Source organism: Meles meles, chromosome 11 (genome assembly GCF_922984935.1).
Source record: "Meles meles chromosome 11, mMelMel3.1 paternal haplotype, whole genome shotgun sequence".
Taxonomy (NCBI): domain Eukaryota; kingdom Metazoa; phylum Chordata; class Mammalia; order Carnivora; family Mustelidae; genus Meles; species Meles meles.
The window spans coordinates 41,024,671-41,048,449 of record NC_060076.1 but is presented as its reverse complement, the minus strand read 5'-3'; positions in this window follow the sequence as shown (position 1 = coordinate 41,048,449).

Genomic DNA, 23,779 nt, shown 5'->3' with positions numbered 1-23,779 from the left:
CTGAGTTTTGTAAGTAACCACTGTCTTCCAAAGTGAATGTATCATTTTACATTCCTACAGCAAAGAATGACAGCTTTTGCTGTTTCACATCCTCACCAGCATTTAGTATTGTTAATGATCTGGATCTTGGCCATTGTAACAGGTATTTAATATTTTCATTGATGTTTTAATTTGTATTTCCCCAGTGACATATGATCTATAGGTGGCATCTTCTTTGGTGAGGTGTCATTTAAGGTCTTTGAACACTTTTTCCTTGGGTTGTTTTCTTATTGTTGAGCTTTAAGAGTTCTTTGTACATTCTGCATAATCGTCCTTTGTCAGCTGTGTCTTTTGCAAATACTTTCTCCAAGTCTGTGACTTATCTTCTCATTCTCTTGACACTGTCTTTCGCAGAGCAGAAGTCCAGTTTATGAATTATTTCTGTCATGAATCATGCTTTTCGTGTTTGTATCTAAAAAGTCATTGAGTCATTGACTCAAGGTCACTCAGGGTCATCTAAGTTTTCTCTTATGTTACCTTCTAGAAGTTGTATGGTTTTGCATTTTACATTTGAGTTTGTGATCCATTTTGAGTTAATTTCAGTAAATGGTATAATGTCTCTGGATAGACTTTTTTTTTTTTTCATGCGGATGTCAAGTTTTTCCAGCACTATTTGTTGAATACCCTCACTCCATGGCATTGCCTTTTGCAAGATTTTGCCAAAAATCAGGTGACCACATTTGTATAGGTCTGTTTCTGGCTTGTATTTGGTTCCACTGATCTTTTGGCTAGTCTTTTGGCTAGATCAATGTGGCTACCACATTGTCTTGATTACTGTAGCTTTATACAGTAAAACTTGAAGTCAGATACTGTCAGTCCTCCAAATTTGTTCTCCTTCAATACTGTATTGGCTCTTCTGGGTTTTTTGTCTCTCCATATCAACTTTAGAATCAGTTTGGTCATAGTCACAAAATAACTTGCTGGTATTTTTACTGGTATATGAATTCATAGATCAAGTTGAGAAGAAATGACATCTTGATAATATTAGCACCTTAATTTACATATAAGAACAGAAAGGATCCATTTGGCAACTATTATGCACCAAAAGAACATACATAGTGATGATTTTGAGATTCATCAAATAAATTACTAATACTTCAAGTGTGAAGCTTTTGGAATTTAGTATGGTATAAACAGAATATTTTTAAAAATACTTATTAACCAATAAATTTATTAAAAATTATTTTATTATATTATAACCTCTTTTCTCACAGCTATCTTTAATAGTTAAAGGGAGCTCTTCAGAATGGCTATTGTGGTAATAAAATACTGAAATGAAAATCATGCTGTTTATGGTTCTTAACATATTTCTTCCTTTCACATGATTCCAGGTTTACCACAAAAATAATGCAGTTTAGATATACTCTAGCAAGCAATTGATGGCAACTTTTAGAACAATACTGTGTATTTCTAAAATAGAATAAATATTTTTAATTATACTTATATACTAAACACTGGAAAATTCAAATAAGCAAATAAGATACTTGTACCTAGATTATGTAACTAAAGAAATGTCAAGGACTAAGACAAAATATGAGTCAGAAGTAATATTTACTGTGATTGAACCAGGACACTGGTTAGTATAAACAATATACAGACACAAATTGAAAACACTGGGCAATCATGGCAAATTATCACTACCATTTAGAATTGAGATTTCATTATTTATAAGAGCCTGAGTCGGAGCAGACCATGCCACAATAAATGAATAACCTGCTTAAGATTGTTTTAATTAGCTTTCAATGTAGCTGATTTGCAGTAATGATGCTAATAATGAGAGAGAGAGCACAGAGTGGGAAACATGTACATAGGTTCTTTTGGAGGAAAAGATAATTTTTATTCCCAGCTCTGCCACTACTTGCTGTGTGAATTTAAGCAAGAAATTTGCTACTTTGAGCCTCATTTTCTTTATCTGTAAGGTAATAATTTTAGACAGTCCTCTTTCTGAAGACTGTTTTGACAAATAAATTGCCATAATGCTTGATGGTGTGTGCAGCACACTCACTGACCTCTTATTAGGCATTTATTAAATTTGGGTTCAGATTCTACCTTCTTTAATGCACTGACAACTCGGGATTCAAATTTCCAATTGGTTTTAGTGTACTTCTAGTTGGAAAATACATTATTACAAAAGGCAAAATAGTTCAATGTTGCTTATGATCCTTAAGCAACCCTCCAAAACTGCAGGAGACACAAAGAGACAGCCACAAGAGACATCTCTTTCTATTTAATAATTTAGACTAAAACAAATGAGAAGATTTTGGAGGAAATATTTAAGACACAAGTATCTGATTGGTTTTTTATCAGAGAAGACTTCACTAATTTGCTTTGGGAACAGTAATACTTTATTGGAATGCTATTTTTCCCAGGCAGGTATCCTCCCCCCTAGCAAAGGTACACAAAGAGAGTGCCAGTTTAATCCTCTGGAAAAGACTGTCAGTTCCTCCTGAGTTCTGCTCATGCATCTTAATGCATCATCAGGTTTCCTGTAGAAGACCACATTTCAGGCCCTTTGACAAAACCCATATAAAAAAGATATGATGTTCAAGAAATGGAAGTGGCTTGAATAATTTAACAGCTACATATAGGCCTATGAAATATTAAAGGGACAATAGTGTACAATGGGGAGTTTTACAAAGATTCGAGCTTGACATCAGTCTCCTCCTTGCACAGTTGGCTGTTTGGCTATAATGATAGTTAATGAGTTATGATGGTGAGACAATAATTCGAACGGAGTTAGTAAGTACTTTAGTAAAAGCTAAACCTGCTTACTGACATTCAGGTATTTAAAAAGTAGAAGAGCTCAAGCAACTTTTCTTTGGAATACGGTACTAATACGAAAAATCATTTTGAAGAGGCTCCCACTCTTGTTACTTTTAAATAAATGTGTTATGAACAAGAAGTGTTCAGCTAGTTATGTATTACCTTCAAAAATATGATAATCTTTAATAATCCTTCTGTGAAGTGAAAGGCGAGAAAGCAGGTGCACCGTCTCTGAGGTTGTGCTGACATGATCTGAAGAATCAATGATTTATCATTTCATATAGTACATCTACACACTCAGCCCCATTTTATAATCCAGATCATCTCCATCAGAGACTCAGATGGTACTGCTGCTACTCATATAAAGCAGAGTGGCCCAAACAGGAACTCTCATTTTCTTAACTGCAAATCTTTGGTTTAGACCTTTATAATAAGCATTAAAAATGCCTATTTGTCTTTCTCCGATTAATTGCCTTTAATTTCTTCAATTTTTTTTGGCAACACAATGTGCTTACAAAAAACTATAATTGGATAAAGGGACATTCTAACCCATTTTAACTGAAGTGTTTGAAATTGCTTCCTTTATAAAAGTACTGTGCTATTTTGCTATTACTTCTAAGAGGACTCTGTTTTGTTTTGCATTTCCTAACACTGTAGTGCATTTCTTCTTTGAAGAGACACCTAAGGATGAGGGGAAATGGAGAATAAGGGGCTTGTTTCCCAAAGGAATACTTTCCTGTGATAGATATGATCGTGATCTTGTTGTTAGATGAATACTTTACATACAGTTAAGCAGTGATATGAGGTTGAGTTTCTACCAAAGACTCAGGGTGTGTTTTATATTCTCTCTGTTTCTAGAGAAATCCAGAGTATATCTAAGACTGTATATGGCTCAACCAGGAGTCACAATGGGTCCACAAAATGATAACTCCTTTTCTCTGGGCATTAAAAATCTCAGAAGAGTCATAAACAGTTCAATAATGTAGTTATTCTATTAAAATATAGTCCCTACAAAATGTTTTATACTTCTAGATTATTTCTGCATATATAATTTCATAGGAAACTTACTTTTCATAACCCTATGGGAAAGCTTTAGAAAGAGGGTATATTCCAAGCAGAAGCAATTCTGCAAGCTAGACACTTTGTCAGTTACTGGGAATTCAGAATTATATAAGATATGGAGCATGCCTTTGGGAGCATAGCCATAGCTGGAAGGGCAAATCACCTTTGAAATTGTGAATAATTTCACTTTTTTAAAAATAGTGCCCAACCTTTGCATTTTGGCTACCACTAATCTTATCTCTTTCATTCTAAACTAGCTAAGTGGGACAACTGGTATATTCTGTATATTCTCTGTAATTTGTATAGCAAAAAAATTACCATGATTCATTACTTGACCATGGTGAAATAACTAATAATGGCACTCTTTCATTAATGCATGTCAGTATAGAATACCCAGAAAGTAAACAACATCACTTTGTCAGAATCAGCATCTGAAGCAAAAGCCAGGCCCAACCTGTACTCACCTCAGCCTCTGACATAATAGTCCTCTTGGTCTCAGATAGCTCTCACATATCTCCAGCATATGCTATCTCTTTCACAAAGCCATATATTTATCTCATTCCCTAATATAATAAACACGTTCTTTAGTTAAAATCTCCCAAATCACAGGGGTCTTGGATTTTGTTACATACTTTTGTTATATAGCTTGCTTGCATTCTTCTTTTATTTCTAACATTTTTGTTCCAGATTCATATGCTTTTTAAGGACATGAGGTTTGTCTTAGTTGTTGATATACTACTATTAATGCTACTTTGCTGTAATAAGCAGTACTTAGCCAAATTCACTAAGTCCATACCAATTTTTTCTTTCTAAAATTTATTTTTGTTCATATTTGAAAGCTGTCTCCGTATACTGCACATAGGCATAATTGCACCAATAGCTGACATCAAATATAAATAATGAAAATGACATAATGCATGTCTGCAAAACATTCAAGCAGATTTATATTGGTAAAAGCAGATAAAGATTTTACTCAAAAATGACTGTAAAAAATGATTTCACTCATGTGGAATTTAAGAAACATAACAAAATTAACAAACAGAAAAAAGAGACAAACCAAAAAAACAGACTCTTAACTATAGAGAACAAACTGGTGGTCACCAGAGGGCAGGTGGGTGGGGGAGATGGGTGAAAAAGTGATGGAGATGAAGAGTACCGTTATCTTGATGAGCACTGAGTGATATATGGAACTGTCCAATCACTATATTGTACACCTGAAACTAATATAACATTGCATGTTAACTAAACTGAAATTAATTTAAAAAGAGTACACTTACCATGATGAGCACTGAGTAATGTATAGAATTGTTGAATCAACAGAACTGTATACCTGAAACTTATATGGCACTATATGTTAACTATGGTGGAATTAAAATTAAAAAATGACTATTAAATTATAATTGCTTTGAAATGCAACTTTAATTTAGGAAAATCCTTTTATAGTTTAAATTTAAATGTTCTTACTAAGAAAGTTTATGGAGAATTTTCTATTTTGTACCTAAAGTTCAGGTTTACAAAAAGATAGAATAAGTATATTTTAACTCTAAAAGTTAATTCAGCTAATGAAAACAAGCCAATGTATTTTACAGGAGACTTGAGTATTTAAGGTGGCAAACAGTTGTGTGTATGTGTGTGTCTATGTGTGTACAACTAGCCATCAATTTTGCTGTTTTTTCCTCTCTTAAATAATAGCCAAAATAAGTGCACAACCTTGGAATAAGGCAGAATTACAAATGATTAGCACACAGTTGAACATCTACTGAGGTACTCACTATTGAGAGGATATATATATATATCAAGATATATATATCAAGGACTATGCCATGTGGTACCTAATCTCAAGCAGTAGACTGCTTTATTAGGAAGATACTAGACAATATGTTTTCCTTCTTTAATTCATTTTATGTATTTTACCTTGTCTTTTGCTTTCCTGTTTCTTTAATGGATACTAAATCCATTGAGGAAAGAATGTCTTACTAAAAGTATAAATAAAGAGCCAGTGTTCCACAGATTTAATATTTTACAGATTTAAGTGATAATAGATCTAGACTCTAATCTCAGCTCTGCCATCTACTCATGAATTTTTACTGTCCCCTGAAAATCACATAGCATAATGTGTGCGAAAATGCTTTGAAAATTATAAAGCCCTAAATGAATATGCCTGTTTTCATCATAATGATGTGGATGGTCTATAGCCTATTTACTTCATATATCTGTATTTTTAAGGTATCTATAGATTTTCATTTCTGAACATGAGGTATTTTTAACCTAAATTCAAGACTGTTATTCAAAATCTTTACAAGTACCATGGTCCAGACACTAAGAGGCCAGGATCGCAGATGCCTGCTGTAAACTCTGGAGTAGGCTTCCCTGGAGATCCAAATCATGGAGGTATATAGAGTCTGGGAGGTGCCAGGGTGACAAGCTTGGCAAAGGGTCTAGCGGTTTGCTTTAAAAACAAATATTAATTGGTACCACCACATTGCTACAAACTAAGTATATAATTCTAATTATGCTTTCCTAATCTAAAAAAAAAAAAAATTTAGATTATCTATTTTATTATTCTGAATACTTCTAGCGGTTATCTCCTCACCTTTAAACAATGTCTCCTTGGGGCACCTGGGTGGCTCAGTGGGTTAAAAAATGTCTCCAGAATTCTATTATTCAATGTATGAAATTAAACTTAACTGACTGACCCTCCAGAAATAGAAGATGAGAACTTTCAGATCACTTGCAATGTTCCAGGAATGTTTTGCACATCCAATTACACTCCTAAATTATTGCTACAGTAGGTAACCAGATTAAAGTCATGACTCAAGTTGTCTGGTCTGTTAGAGCTTCTCCCACAATTGAAAAAACAACAGCAATGTGGTCCAGTATCCAAAATAATTTCAAAATGATAGAAACTCTTTATTTGCATGTTTCCAACACCAATAATTTTATAGCACATGGCAATAGTTCTAAGACATTTTAAATCATTCATTAACTTTTATTATAATCCACATCTACCACAGTGCCTTTCTTATCAAATTCCTCTTTTATCCACAACTTAATTATGTTTGTCTGGGTTACATTTTGTTTTCCTTTTTAAGAGCCAGTTTCTCTCTAAGGCCAAACCACACACCTCTTTGTCACTTCTTCATTAACTTCTACATCAACAGGAGTTTTTTTTCCTATTTTAATTTGAAATTTGTCACTGCTAACTACTAAAGAATAGCTAGGTATGGGCCCCACAGAAGACAAGGTAAAGAATAAATCTTTTATAAGCAGAAATGAGAAAATTTAAAATATCCACTCAATGATAATAGTTATCACATACAAACACACACTTAAATTTTGCTTACATTTTGTTTAGTGATTGAATATCCAGAGTTAACTTCTGATCTACATTTTATTTTATTTTATTTAAGATTTTATTTATTTATTTATTTGACAAAGATCACAAGTAGGCAGAGAGGCAGGTCGAGAAAGAGGGGGAAGCAGGCTCCCTGCTGAGCGGGGAGCCTGATACGGGGTTAGATCTCAGGACCCTGAGATGACCTGAGCTGAAGGCAGAGGCTTTAACCCACTGAGCCACCCAGGTGCCCCCTGATCTACATTTTAATAGACAGTTTTATCATTTTTCCAGGACACACTTCTTTCATAACTGAGTTGACTTAAGTTCATCTTTAGAAGCAATTTTTTCCCCAAAATGTGTTCATGGATTCACTAGTCCTTATGCTTGTGGATGATGGAAAACACAACCTATGTGGTCTTGATGAAAGAATGGCAGGTCAGCTAGCCATAAAATTTCTAAGTCAAAATTTATTTTCTATTTGCTCACTGTTGCTACTCATTAGGAAAATGCAAATCAAAACCACAATGAGATGTCACCTCATGCCTGTTAGAATGGCCATCAACAAAAAAACAAGAAACAACAAGTGTTGACCAAGATGTGGAGAAAAGGGATCCCTTGTGTGCTGTTGGGAATGTGAATTGGTACAAGGCACTATGGAAACAGTATGAAGGTTTCTCAAATAATTATACCATATGATCCAGCAATTCCACTTCTGGGAATTTATCCAAAGGAAATGAAAACACTAACTCAAAAGGATATCTGCACCTCCATGTTCATAACTACATTATTTACAATAGCCAAGACATAGAAAGAATGTAAGTTGTCCGTGGAACAGATAAATGGATAAAGAAATTGTGCCATATATTTACAAGGGAATATGTTTAGCCAAAAAAAAACAAAAACAAAAACAAAACCCAAGACACAAAACAAATAAACAAATAAAAAAACAAAGAACTCCTACTATTTGTGACAACATGGATTGACCTTGAAGGCTATATGCTAACTGAAATAAGTCAGACAAAGACAAATACTGCATGGTCTCATTTACATGCAGAATTTGAAAAACAACAAAAGAAACAAATCAAACAAAACAAAACAAAACACAAATCCCACCAAACTCATAGAAGAAGAGTCCCAATTTTGTGGTTACCAGCAGTGGTGGGTGGGAAGAAGGGGAATTAGAGAAAGATGGTCAAAAGGTACTAACATTCAGTTTTAAGATAAGTAATTACTGGGGATGTAATGTATACCATGATGACTATAGCTAACTCTGCTATATGATAGATACGAAAGTTGTTAAGAGTATAAGTCCTGAGTTCTCATCACAAGGGGAAATATTTTCCCTTTTCTTTTTATTGTATCGATATGTGATGATAGATGTTAACTAAAGGTACTGTGGTGATTATTTCACAAAATATGTAAATCAAACCATCATGTTGTATGCCTTAAACTTAGAGTGATATAAGTCAGCTGTTTCTCAATAAAACCAGAAAAAAATGCATTTTCTCTCTTGTTTTTCTTCATTGATGACTTTCTGGAACTTGCTTATAGACAGTAAGTTTTCTATAGGGAAAAAAGAAAACACAAGAGGTTTTCTCCTGATTATGAAAACTTTTGTTGTTTTTCTTGACTTTGATTACAAGTTTTTCATTAACCTCTAAGACTGGAAATTATGTATTTTAATTGTTTCTAATATTAATCATTTTTAAAGATTTATTTACTTCAAGGAGAGAGAGAAAGAGCATGAGTTGGAGGGGCAGAAGGAGGGAGAGAGATTCTCAAGTAGACTCTGCACTAATTGCAGAGCCCAATGTGGGGCTTGGTCCCATAACCATGAGACCATGACCTGAGCTGAAACCAAGAGTCAGACACTTAACTGACTATGCCACCAAGGTGCCCCTAATAATCATTTTTTTATAATTCCTTTAAAAATAAGTTCTTTAAGTCTATAGATTTAGGTCTTTCATTCAAGAGGAAAAAGATTTCTTTCTGGTTTATTTTGGAATGTTAACATCAAGTTTTCTATTCATTGAGTATATAAATTATGCACACATAAATCTCCTTTATGTGTCTTCTATATCTAATTCTTATCCTGAAACTTTCTTTCTTTTCAATGAATTTGGCTTTATTTGCCTTGAGCCTGTCCTCTGTGCTTCTGATATTTTAGGATGTCCTTTTCTCCCTTTTGATGATTCTCATGCTGTGTTCATTTTTGTTTTTGTTTTTGTTTTTTGTTTTTTTTGAGTTCTACAACTCAAAAATTTCTCTCCTCTTTTTGTCCTAACCTCTCCTCTTTGATCCTTTTTTTTTTTCTTGGATATGTTTTAAAGAGGTTTTATTTAAGTTTTCTTTATTTCATGATAAAATATTTATCCCAAATTAACATACATTCTCAGAATATTTTCCCTTCACTTGTTATGTTTCTTCCCTTAGAGTAGACTGTAAATGGGATCATTATTTTGGGGCCAGTTACATGCTGAATGAGAGTAATGGGGTGGGGATGGAGCAACTTAGCAACTTAGATTTCAATGAGATATCACAAAGATTATCTTACAAACTATGTACTGCTGCGTGTCAAGAATCTCTTACATAGAGATTTACCATTTATTTATATCATATGACCAAGATACAAGTTCACAAGTTATTTGTACATTTTCTCCCTTATTTTTCATACCTAGACTATATACACACAAAGATAGTTTATGAATATATCATTCACTAGCTCAGCCATTTATTTCTGCTTCATACTTTTAGTAAGGAATCAAGGATATTTAGGCATCCTACCCTAACATCCTGGCATTGATTTTCAAGCAATGGGTTATTAAAACGAATTTCCAAAGGGTTCTCATATTTTTTAAGAAGAATCTTCCTGCTTCCGATGATCTATAAGACATCTATATGTCCTCAGTCAAGCACAATTTTTACTGATTTTAAAGCTTTTGTTGGGGTGCTTGGGTAACACAGTCAGTTAAGCTTCAGACTCTTGGTTTCAGCTCAGTCATGATCTCAGGGTCCTGAGACTGAATGCTGCATTGGACTCTGCACTCAGTATGGCATTGCTTGGTTTCTCTCTCCCTCCATCCCTACCTGCCCCTGCTCTCTCTCTCTCTCAAAGGAAACAAATAAATCTTAAAAACAAAGAATGTAACAAATTCTTCTTTTTATTTCAATTTTTAGCTTGTGGATGTTTTCTAATTTTCCCAAAAGTGTAATGTTTTTCTTTTATCCTAAATATTACCAAGGAGAGCAAGACAAGGATACCTTAACTCTAACTTCTTTAACAGGAACACCCCATCAAGTTGTATAAATGCCAATTAGTATCCTGATCAGAACAAAGAATCCATAATCTGGAAATAAATATAGTCATTCTAGACCAAGAGGTATTTTTTTTTTTTCAGATTGAGGAAAAACCAACTGCAGGAGAGGTCTATACGATGCTGTAGTCATTGATAGAGGAGTGGGATTTAGAGGAACAGTGACATATTTAAATCCTGGCAGTCAGTGAGTCAGAAAAACAGGAAAATGCTTAGCAAAGTCTTGCAAGGTGTACCTTGAGAAACCTAATATTATTTAATATACAACCTTGCTAAAAAGTTACACAGTCTGAGTTCAGTTTGACATTTTAACTTAATTTGTCTTAAGTGAGCTTAAATGCCTTGTATGTCAGTGACATTTATTTTATGTAGCTACTTTGTATATATGTTACATAAATATCTTCTCTTTAAAACAGAAATCAAGGGGTACCTGGATGGCTTAGTGGGTTAAGCCTCTGCCTTCGGGTCAGGTCATGATCTCAGGGTCCTGGGATCAAGTCCCGTAGGACCTCCCTGCCAAGCTTCCCCCTCTCTCTATCAGCCTGCCTCTCTGAACACTTGTGATCTCTCTCTCTCTCTCCATCAAATAAATAAATTAAATGTTTAAAAAAAAGAATTAAAAAAAAAGAAATTGAACTTACATATTTTGGTCTTAACATCAATCAATGTAAATAATCAGTGTCTACTAATGGGTAACCTATTATTAATCAATGTATTACATTCATCATTGTAAAAGAGTTTGCTGAAGTCAGGGCTGGCCAAATATGGAATGCATTGTACATTTGTAGAGCTTTTGTACAAAGAGTATTACCAAAATGACATCCGGTCTTGAGGAGATCCAGGCAATGACTTGGTAATATATCTTAGAATCATGAGATGATATGGATTACTCTTGCAGTCATATTAAATATCATCTTTCACTGGGGAAACTGAGGCTCATGGAAGCTAGGAGACTTGTTTAAATGTCTTAAGACTGACTGATATATAAGACAAATCAAACTTCGAGGCCATAGCTCAAATACAAATTAAAGTTTCATGAGATTCTTGTTTCCTAAATCACTTTTAAAATAAATTATATTGCAAACTAAAAATACAGAAGCACTAACTACACAGAGGTTTTAAAATATTAACATGTTAAGCACTTCACTTTACTTAAAGTACTGCTTTAAAAGGAGGATTAAAACAAGATTATTTTGAACAAAAAATTGGGAAAAACAGGACGATAGTATGCGATTGGAGAGTCTCCCAAGGACACCACTTTTTTTTGATCCATTTTGAATTTTACACCATTCCACAGGTGTTTCTTTTACATGTACTTCAGAATTCATGGTTATAGTCAATTGCTACTATAGGCTCAATTATTACCAGCTATATTTTCATCTATTCCTTTCACTGATCCCTAGAAAGCCTATGTCAAACTGACCTGTTCTGACTGTTCTTAGCCAGTGGGAACAGGACACTCAAAAGTATTAAACTTCTCTTTCATTTTTAAATGCCCTCTCAAATAGGAATTTTAACCTAAAAGACAAATCTAATACTCTGCTCAGCAAGGAATAGTGATCCCACTGCAATTCTCAATGCAGTAGTGATTTCCCTTGAACATAACCACACACATTTTCACCACATAATATTTACTGTGTGCCATTGCTCTTCACGCTCGTTTACTCATTTTTTTTTCAAATCCAGTCCCTCTTGTTTCAGCCATCTGTACAGGTGACATTTCAAAGATTTGTGCCTAAACTGTAAACTAGGAAATAAATTTTAAGCTTTAAAAATGATGTATGGGTTATGAGTTAAAACAATGCATATTACTGTGTGAAGGGTTCAGGGAAGACAAGTTTTGCATAGTTAAGGACTAATAGGGGTAATTGTTCCCTCGTACTTTGGTCTTCCTCCCCCTTTTAACCTTCTGAAAGTCATTTTGTAATATTTCAAAACCCCTATTTTTCTTGAAGAAAATTTAAGTCATGTAACTAGGTCATTACATTCAAATGATTGAACTTTCTTCTCTTTTTCTGTGTGATTTTAGTAGTGTGTGCATGGGGTGCCTGAGTGACTCAGTCAGTTAGGCCTCTGACTCTTGATTTCAGCTCAGGTCATGAACTCAGGGTCCTGAGATTGAGCTGCACATCAGGCTTCATGCTCACTGGGGAGTCTGCTGGAGATTCTTTCTCTCCCTCAGACTTCCCCTTGGCTCACGTACATGTTCTCTCTTTCTCTCCAAAATAAATCTTTAAAAAAAATAATGCATGCATCATAATGTGTACCTCATCAGATATGATCAAGATTTTATGTTAACTGTACAACTTATTCCTTAAACTTCTACTGGGGAAGAAAAAACATGATTGTTGAAAGTAGAACAGTAACTTCTAATAATTTCTTCATGGCATCTCCAAAAGGCATTGCCCACTTTCCGTTTTTAAGCTGCCAACCTAATTATGTTTTTACTCTTGTGTAGAGATTTGTGCAGAATCTCAGGTGTCACGTTTCCAGTTTATTCTGCTTCTAACATACATTTTCCTCATAACTACTGTTATCATTCTTACCATCACAGTACCATACAGTTTACAATCCTTCACAGTTTGAAAAGTGTCATGACAGTTTTATTTTTCACTCAGGCTGGAAGCCATCACATCCTCTAAGTAGCTTTCATTGACCACCTGATCAGGAAACAATACCATCTTTTGAATTTCTATGCTCACTCATTCCCATATTATTTTTGTCATATACTGGGCTAAGTAGTACTTTAGTTGTATGTGAAGATTATGACACACTTTTAAGTGATTACATGAAAGAATATATAAATAATGATGATGCTAATGTAGAGAGTAAGTACCATGAGGGATAACTCAATTATCAAAGACCCCTTGAACCTTGAATTTGTCAACATTGATTACTATATATACACACATAGGTGGCTTAGCATCTTTTTAAAAATCTCTATCAAAGTGTAATTTACATGCCATATAATTCACTCTTTTAAAGGGTATGACTCAGTGATTTTGCTATGTTTTCAGTCCTGAGACCAAAAGGAAAAATTTCTGCTAACCCTTTGAATGAACAAGGAGATGGATCCTTCCTTAGAGCATCCAGAATGTAAAATAGACTGCTAACCTTTTGATTTTAGACAGTGGGGACCACTGAAATACAGAGCTGTAAGACAATGTATTTGTGTTGTTTGATACACAAACATGTGGTGATTTATAACAAGCTCTCCCTCTAGCCTGCAAATTTCTGCTGAAAAACCTATTGACAGTCATAGGGGCATTCCCTTGTAATAAACTGCTTTGATCTGTTGCTTTTAAAATTGTCTTTAGCTGTTCACAATTTAATTATAATATGACATCGTGTGGGTCTGTATGGATTTGTCTTATTTGGTAAGTCAGGGGCTTTCTAGTTCTGGATCTCTGTTTCTTTACTCAGGTAGCGAAATTTATATAGCTGTTATTTCTCTGAAAAAGATTTCTGCCCCTTTCTTTCTTCTTCTGGGATACTTACAGTGTACACAGTGATCTACCTGGTGGCATCCCATAAGTCCTTAAGCTCACTTGACTTCTTTTCATTCTTCTTTAAAAAAATTTTTGCTCCTCTAATTCAATGAATCTCAGCATCCTGTCTTTGAGTTCACTGATCCTTTCTTTCATTTCATATGGTCTCATGTTGAACCTCTACAGTAAATTTTTCAGTTCAATTATTATACTCTTTAGTTCTAGGACTTCAGTTCAATACACCTTTATATTTTCTGTGTCTTTATTGAAGTTCTCACTTTGTTCATGCATTAGTAGTCTGACCTCAATGAACATCTTTATGCCTGTAATGTGGAACACTCTATAGAATAAATCACTTATCTCTCTTTCACTAAGATCACTGTCTGTAGAATTACCTTGTTCTTCTGTTTGGAACATATTCCACTATTTTTCATTTTCCTTGACTCTTCATGTTGGTTTCTATATATTGGATAACACAGCCACCTCTCCCAGTCTTGACAGACTAGTATTGTGTAGTTATGTAGGAGAACCATGTCTATAAGCTCAGCCTGAGATCCTGGTTGTTTCTCAATACTTTTTAATTGTCTAAACCACCATCTTTGTTCTTATTGGTTTCCCAATAGTTGAGAATGTGCCAAAACCTGTCAGTGTCACAAAGTTGAGAATCCCTGTGAACATCTAGAAGCTGTCTGATTAAAAGATGGCCCTCAGATAGCAGTTGGTAAAGTACATAATTAAGCCTCTTTCAGAGAGAAAATGGAAGATAATAAGTTTTTGCATTTTCCTTCTAGGCTGAGCCCTGGTATATAGCTGAAAGGAAGGAGTGGGGTTTGAAGTTTAAAAATTGTGTCATTTTTTGGCATAGTGTTATGGAATTTGTGAATGCAAGACCCTTTGACTATCAATCAGACCTAGGTGATTCAACTGTCCATCCTTCCTTGGATGGTAACTGTAAAATTTGTCAATGTATGGACAAGCTCCTTCTACAGATATACTAGCAACTTGGTCTTATTGTTGGAGTGAGCCAGAGGGGGAAGGTAGGAGAAATGCCTATTGGTGCTTTCAGGCTTCTGAGAGGTTTGCATATGCATGGTAATTAGAAGCCAGAGCCTCTGATAATAGCTTATAAATTGTGCCATCAAATCCCTTCCATTGAAAACCTAGGAGATGGGCATTTTTGCCTGCTTCTTTTGCACAGAGCCTTGGCAGGATAGCTAAAGCTAGTGCTCTCATGCCCATTAACACCCACTTCCTTGTTTTAGTCCTAAGGGATTTGTAAAAGTAAGGCCCCTAAGATATAAGAGCTAGGTGATATGGGGGCCCATTCCTTTGGTAGCAACTGTAAGAGTTGGAGGACTAGAGATTTGGACAAGCTACTTCCAAGGAGATACTGGCAATATGGTTTTATCGTTGGTATGAACTCAAGGGAGAAGGAAGACAAAGTGGCCACCAACTCTTTCAGACTCTGGGAAGAATCACAGTCAGCAATCCTGGGAGTTGGGGATGGGGGGAGCTCTCCTCTAATTGTTGGGCACTGTACACAGCGGTGTGGTTTATGGCAAGAGGGTGTCTGAGACTTTCTTGTCCATTTCAATGTGGGTATTTTCTAATTTGCCAAATGTTTTGGATTTCATCCAGCTAGTTTATGGATTTCTTTCAGAGGAAATTGCTTTGTGTATAACTGTATATTTGGTGCAATCAGTGGGAGAAGACAAAGTCAGGATGCTCCTGAAGGAGGCTCTCCTGGTACCTCATGAAGCTTCGGTGGTGATATTCAACACTACTGTATCTTTAAATTAAATTCATTTTTGTATATCTTAATTCTAGTTTGTGTGTGTGTGTGTGTGTGTGTGTGTGTGTGTGTTTCTTTTTTAGCAGACAGGGATTCTGGTTATATGATAGTCACTTTCATTGCTATCAAATATAGCTCTGAAGGATTAGAAACATTCTATGTTAAATGAGATGTGTATTCTATTCAGGTGAGAACAATGGCAAAGAATGGAACGGATGTGGTTCACTTATGAAAGTTATCCTATTGTTTGTACCTGTGAGGAGTTGTAGGAGTGAAGACATTGTTCAACCTTAAAAGAATGATTGGTTCTGATAATGAAAGACCTGATTTGCCAATGAGGATGATAACTATTATTCACTCCAATTATCATTTTTATCAGCAGACAGAAAATGATGGCCAAGATACTTGGAATTAAATCAAGTGCTCAAGATAACTCAAGTGTTCTGAGATTAGGACTCTGCCATCTTGTAGCTAATAGGCATAGGCAGGTAGACTATGGAAATGAAACCTATATTAAGGAAAAGTTTAGGCTCTGGATTAGTAGAATATCTGACTGTGTTGGGAAACACCCTTGTGTGACATTTGAGCCCACTGTGATATGTATAAGCTACATGTGGTTAATAGAGATTCCATTTTAATGCCTGATAATATTGCCTTGAGTATGTGGCAGTATTGCTATATTTAGTTGTTAATCTATTTTAATACATCAAATTTGAATATTCATTAAAACATGTCAACAAGATAAAATGCAAATAGATAAGACAATTTGAAAGGGTGTTAATAAATGGATGACACTGGTAAAATAACATGAAATCAAGCTTAGATCCAATTAAAATCTTTCTAAGAGTTTCAACTTTATTTTTCGAGGTATTTCTATGTTCACGAGTATGAAAGCAGATTTTTTTTGGTAGGTCTCCATTTCCTTCTAAGATCTTGTCTTAATATCTACAGTACATGATGCTTTTAGGAAGAATTTTTTATCATTATGGGCTATCATGCAGAAAACACTCAGGTTTATGTCTCTCTATTTGATAATTTAGCTTTGGCAGCAGATGATCTGATTCAGAGTCTGTCTACAGTGAATAATTGAATGTCAGAAATGTTTTAAATTAAATTCTGACAAAGATGAAATGCTTTGTGGGGGAATCTAAATGTTTGTTAAGTTCTTTGTCCTCTTTTTCATGGCCTCTTAATGGTTGCAATCTTGTATCTGCTTTTCCAAAGAAGAGTCTCTGTGCTATTTAAGATTCTGTGTGGGGAGCCTTCAGTCACATTAAATCTGTTCCTCTATGTTCTTTCACCATCTTAAGTATATTGTAAGTATAAAATAAAAAGAACAGCAATGAAAGACAGTTTCTGACAGGATGGCATAGTTAGTGTCAATGTATATTTTATTTCCTGTTAACAGCTATAGATAATAAGAAATAGGACTTGCTAGTGGTTTTGAACTGATAAATAAAAAGAAAATTTTGGTAGAATTTAGGAGCCATCCTCTGATATACTGACCAGTCAACTGAATTACAAACTATTGCCACTGCAGAACCAGTAAGAAATGTTCTAAATTTTCTTTCAAATGGCTTACACATATACCCATTTTTTATTTGTAGACTCAATATGAACCCTTAGGGAATTAAAATACAGGGAAATTCCACATTTGCAGGAACTGATCTTGGTTTAGGGATAAAATAGCAACTTTAGATTAAGATAGACTTGGATTCAATTTCTAGCTCTACTCTCTTATTTGGGATACTGAAAAAGTAACTAAGTAACTAGTTTCAGTATTCTTTATTCCATAAATTGGGAATTATATTGTCCTCATTTATTAATTCAATCAACAAATATTTATTGATTACTATGAGCTAGCCATAACCAAGGATGGGAGGACAGAATAGCAAACAACATAAAAATTCTGCCTTTGTGGACGTTACATTCTAGTGTGGGCAATAAACAAGAGAATAAAATATATATTAGATAGTTATAAATACAATTAAATAACATATAAACAAGTGATAGGAAGTGTGTGTATTGTGTGTATGAGATGCAGAATTCTAAGATAATGTAAACATGCTTTCCCCTAGTTATTTGATTATATAGATAGATATCATATAGATAGATATAGATATATATACATTGCCACATATATCACTATATGTAACATACAAAGAAAGAACAGTCAGATATAATTTTTTTAATTTGTAAAACAAAGACTTATTGTTAGAGGAATAACTCCAATTCCATATTTCTTGCAAAGCTAGGATGCAGTATTATATGGAACTAGACAAATAGTAAAAAAAAAAAAAAATCTAGATAAAGGTATGTTCTGTTTAATTACTGAAATAACATGAAAAGGGATGCCAATTACACAAGAAGGAATGCTACTGAAAGCAGGAGAAATCGTCAATTCCCTGTGACTAAAGCTTCTGGGTCTAATTTGTGTTATAATGCTTTTTGTAAGCAAAGAGGATTTTCAAGAAGAAAGTTTGACCCTGTTTGCTCTTCTTCATCTGCTGTGTTCCTGTTTCCTTCCTCTTACCAAGATATGTGATCCAATAGACATATCCTTAATTTATTATATAGATGGAATCTCGGTACATACTTGATGACTACTAAATCAGAGATGTTGTCTTTTTCTTCTAGAACCCACTATTAAACGTTTAACCTCTTTTTACTTGGATTCCTTTATAAAAACATCACTGCTGTAGGGAACAAAATTAAAATTCAACAGTCATTTTTATTCTCAAGGATTTTAGACATAAATTGGGTACTTGGTGGGGGTGCTTTTTCAATTTTAATTAACAAAGACTAGTCAACCACCAGACATACACTGATCATTATCATAAACATCTCTGTATTTTCTTCCAGTGAGCATCTGAAAATATATTCGTTTTTAATATTCTTAAAAGTCAGGACATATAGAGACACCTGGGAGGCTCAGTTGGAAAGATAAATTCTAGAGTTAAGTTTCTAGATTCCATTCTCAAGTCTTTAGACTTTTGATTTTGTTTATAGATTGATTTAGAGATAACAGATACCTTTACAATAATGAGTGCTCTTTTTCAGATATTTGATATGTCATTCCATCTATTCAAATCCTCTTTAAAAGTTTTCATAGATCTACAGATTTTAACCACAAAAGTCAAATTTCTAGTTAAAATATTCAGTATTTATATTTTGTTGCTATTAATAATATGGCATTTTATGTCCAAAAACCACTCTTTTTTTAAAAAAACGTGTTTGATTTTTAAACGGGTTATATGTGCTTATTGGTTTTTTGTTTGTTTGTTTGTTTGTTTGTTTTTAAAGTGCTCCCATTTAGATCTTTTATTTTGGCATAAATGGGGTCTGTGCTTTCACTTCCTTCTTCAAACTCATTGTCTACAGATTTGAAGTTAATTTTTGTATTTAGACTTAAAATCTCTACATTGTTTCTTTCTTTGCTCTAACTGCATTGAATATGCTTTCCAGTAGAATATTCAGTGTTACATTTGTTATATTCTTAGTCTTTAAGCATTATTTCTTTAGTTCATTATCCCTCTAATTAATAATAAGTCAGTTTATATGATTTATAATTTTTTAGGAAGTCATCCATTTCCTCTAGATCCTCAATAAGTTTACACAGAACTTAGCAGATAATTTATTTAGCCACTGAGTTTTATTTTATTTTATTTTTTAAAAGATTTTATTTATTTGTCAGAAAGAGAGAGAGAGCACAAGCAAGAGGTGTGGCAGGCAGAAGGAGAAGCAGGCTTCCCACTAATCATGGAGCCTGACAAGGGACTCAATCCAAGGACTCTGGGATCACCACCCAAGCCAAAGGCAGATGGTCTAACCCACTGAGCCACCCAAGCATCACAGTCACTGAGTTTTATAATTAGTGAAAATTTCTAATTCTATCACTGAGTTATTTTTTTTTCATTTTCTGTTTTCAAAGGAATTTCGGTTAGAAATTGAGGAAAGAATTTCCAAAGGCTGTTATCCAGGACATTTTAGTTTGAAATGGAAATTTATTAATGTTGTTATTAAAATATGATAGATACAATCATATTAGCATTGGTTGTCTTCCTCACACTTTCTAGTCATAAATCCAAGTTTTCTTAATTCTTAAGAATGCTGCTTAGATATATATTAAATTGAGATTATTCAACTATAATTATTTTCATTTAAAGTCTCAATATTAGCTCTACTGTTTATTTTCATGTGAATTTTAAACTCCAAGTCATTGAATTTTGTGGACTTTCAATATGTATATTCTTCTCATTTATTTTAAATAAATCTTGATTTGCATTCTACCTAGAACATTTTAAGTCTTTCTCACAAGAAAGTAACACTCATTATACATTTGCTTGTATCTCAAGGAGAATAATTTCAGAAAGGAAATAAATTGTAGGAGTTGATGCCATTTTTGAAACTACGAATGAGAAATACCCAGAAATTAATGGATTGAATATAATAGTTCAGAGTTATATGATCCACTATACTACTTATCTGTATACTGATTTTGTATAATTAAATCAGTATTTTTTCCTATTTTGTTCAATAAATATTTTTTAATATCTATCCCAAAACAGGACGTAAAAATAACAGCATTATAATACAAGTTGTAGGAAGGTTTCTACAACTTTAAACTGCCTACTTATAATTTATTTTCTCTTATGTTCCCTTAAAATCTGAGTTTTTAATATGCTGTTATTTTGGCTTATTATTAAGAATTCTTGGCCAAAGATATAATAGACTGAATTGAGTTCATACCTTGAATTATAAAGCATCAAACACTTCAGGACAGAGGAGGAATGGGCAGATAATGTTAGCCCAGAATTGACAGGTTTTTTACTTCTTTTGGAACATATAAACGGTATGTTAATTTTGGTCTAGGACAGTACCATTTGCATGGTACAATCTCAAAATTCTTTTAAGTTTTCAGTAACTTCCTTTCTGAAAGATAGGAATGCAGCAAGCTTCTAGAGGGGGTCATTTCAAGCAGAGATGAACTGGTATGCATTTACCCCAGGTGGTTAAAATCCCCTCTGTCCTACTCCAATAAGAAACTGATTAGCCAGTTTTAATTTTTCTTCTTTTCAGAATCTGTTTTCTAACTTTGAAGACAACACAAAAGACACCTGAACAGTCATATGTTCAGTCCCTTAACTGCCCTACAAACAATCCTAGAGTAACTACTTAAGCATTCGCTGTGTATGTGTAAAAATAAATTATTATGCATACAATGTATGAATTTATGTTTCACATTCCACTCAGACATTGACTTCTAAATAAATTTCCATTTCTGTAAGTTCCAGATGCTTCAATATCTATGCTCTGGGAATGTGCCATTTCCATTGATTTTAGGAAATTATTTAAGAATCCTCTTCAAGTTAGTAACTGAATTCAACTACAGAAATTTTAGAGATTTAAGATATTGAAATTTTTAAGACTGTGTTAATTTATAAAGCCAATTTTTTTCAACCTATGACCTTATTTATACTTTCTTGTTTATGCTCTGCTATCTAAGCTTGTTAATACGTGGAGTTTTTCTTTTCCTTTCACTTTGGTCTTTTTTTTTTTTTTCCATGATGACATCGATGTATACCATCTAGTAAGAATCCTGGATGTTGTGCCATGTGAGTACTATTTACAGCTACTTTCCTGAAATTCCACCAGATCCAGTGTGGTTAAATCAATTGGTGAATAAAGGAAATGGTTTGAGTTAATGGTGTCTGTCACCAGCATACACACAGGCCCAGGTGCTAGCTGCTGATAACAATGACTAACCAGGTGAAATGGTTTTTTTAATCTCCAGGTCAGTGTTGGCTAAAACCTTGAAGAAAAGGTAAGTGTCATTCCAGTCTATTAGCTCTAGAATGCCATTAAACTCAAGAGGTTCCTACACTGATTTAATAATAGCACCTTTTCAAGATTAATGCGATGCACTGTTTTGTGAGTGTTCTTCTAATCACGTATATGATACTTATTGAAAGTAGAAGTTAAAATTAAATTTTATTACAGATCCTAATAACACTCAGAAAAATCTAATCTACTCTGTTGGTCAATGCTTCCTGATATTTCAGTAAGTACATAATTTTTTTTTAATATTTTATTAATTTGACAGACAGAAATCACAACTAGGCAGAGAGGCAGGCAGAGAGAGAGGAGGAAGCAGGCTCTCTGTGGAGCAGAGAGTCTGACGTGGGGCTCGATCCCAGGACCCTGGGATCATGACCTGAGCCAAAGGCAGAAGCTTTAACCCACTGTTAAAGGCACCCAGGCACCCCCAGTAAGTACATAATTTTGTTTTTCGAATTTCTATAACATGTATCAAATACTCCAATACAAAATGCAAAATTCCATCTAGTGGTATGATATTCACAGCTAGGTTACAAAAGCTTTTTTTAAATTGTCTAATATAACTTAATGATGATGAGGGTACATTTGGAAGCCCCCTTAATTAACATCATTATTTAATCCTGAACTCTGCAATACTAGTACTTCTCACAAGTATCATGGACTTTTACAAATCATGAAAATAAGACCAATTTTAAAAAGAATACTATCTACAATGAAACAGTGATATTAAGGAGATTGGAAAATCAAAACAGGTATGTAGATGACTGTATCTCACAACAGGAAAAAATTAACCTGAGGAAGGTTTATCACTGTGGGATTTTTATTATGTTGTACATTTTTCAAGTCCTAGAGAAAGTAGTCAAAAATTGCTTATCACTGGCATGGATTAAGATCAGCTTTAAATAGAAGTATTTTCATTCGAAGACATACTCTTCCTATCCCCCAACTCCCTGACTAATTCTAGAGTATGGTTAATTCAAATCCATCCAAATATGGGGTTTTTTAAAGTGACAGTGTTAGGAATGTGGATATTTCCAGATACTTCTGACATCAGAAATATCATACACATTTTAGCATTACATTACCTATTAAGTTTGAACACTGGACAAATTCTACTTTCACAGTGGTTGATAATTACTTTTTAAAGTCATACTAACTAGTGAAAAAGTGCTTTAGAATAGCACTGCATTATTGGAATTGTTTACTATAATTTTGACATGACGTGTAATATCATTATACTGTTTTACAATCAGATAATAAATGAAAAGTCATCCTTTAAACTGATTTTCTAGACTGCATTCTCTGTATTTGCTGTCAATCATCATTAGATGAGCAATTTTTCTGATATACTGGCAACATGACTAAAATGACAAAAATAATACTTCCCACCTGATAATGACAACTTTCTTCCATCTCCAGGAAGAACAAATACATATAAACCAAAATTAGCATGTTAAAAGAAGGTGCAGGATAATAAGTGACAGTAAAATAGAAGGAGAAAGAAGCAAGAACAATGTGGATGGAAAAAGTGTGATTTAATATTATGCTCTAATACCTAACACATCAAATTGCAAACATGAAAACATATATTAAAATGTCTTCCTTCTAATATGAAATGACAAGATCCAGCCTTACAAAAAATAGCAATTTTAATCATTAAATCAGACTCATAATAGCTCTTGTAAATTTCTGTTATTTTAAAAAATTGTTCAATGTAATAGTTACTACTAATAGAACCAGGCTGAGATGCAAATATGCTAAACTGTTAATTTCTACACATGAAGAAAAACTGAGGATATCTTTCATAATTCTCCTGACAGATATTTTGGTTTTAAGCAATTATTGGCATTATTATACATTTGCAATACATAAGCTTAGCTACTAATTTCTTTTTTATGAATTATTCATTTACTTCTCATATGTATGACTATTTTTACATATAGGTGCTCATATTTTCTTTATTTTTGGACATGTTTTATAGTTTTAGGACTATAATTTTAATATTACTGAAAAATTCTCATTTTTACTTTTCTTTTGACCTTTTTCAGGTCATATATTCTCTTCATGAATTAGTGAAGATTTGTCAATCCTCTCCTTTATTGATTTCACGTTTTCATGTAAAAAAAGTTATTTCAAAACCAAATTT